The sequence below is a fragment of the Fukomys damarensis genome, unplaced genomic scaffold (genome assembly GCF_012274545.1).
Source record: "Fukomys damarensis isolate Sample0158 unplaced genomic scaffold, DMR_v1.0_HiC HiC_scaffold_15, whole genome shotgun sequence".
NCBI lineage: Eukaryota > Metazoa > Chordata > Mammalia > Rodentia > Bathyergidae > Fukomys > Fukomys damarensis.
The window spans coordinates 61,443,119-61,443,368 of NW_022900927.1; the positions used below are offsets into that span (position 1 = coordinate 61,443,119).

The following is a 250-nucleotide window of genomic DNA, read 5'->3' on the forward strand; positions in this document are numbered from 1 at the left end:
CAGGGCGCTGTCCGGAGCCCGAGCCCGCAGGCCGCGCATCGCCCACACTCGGTCACAGGTACCATGAGGGCAGCGCCGTCCGAGTAGTGCGCAGCGAGCACACACAGTCAGCCCTCGGGCCTGGAGTTCGAAATGTCCATCCGTGTCCGCAGAGTACTGACCGGGCCCTGCCAAGAGCCCCCGGTGCTGCGGCCCTCTGAGGGTGAGGCTGACACCCAGCGAGTTCCCCCGCCGCCCAGGGGTGCGTGGT

The 250-nt window shown here is 70.0% G+C and overlaps 1 protein-coding gene across 3 annotated transcripts in view; it reads left to right on the forward strand.

Moving 5' to 3' along the window:
- The window catches only part of Chpt1 (choline phosphotransferase 1), a 14,601-nt gene that overhangs the window by 11,108 nt on the left and 3,243 nt on the right, over window positions 1–250 (forward strand). The gene's annotated exons all lie outside the window — the stretch shown is intronic.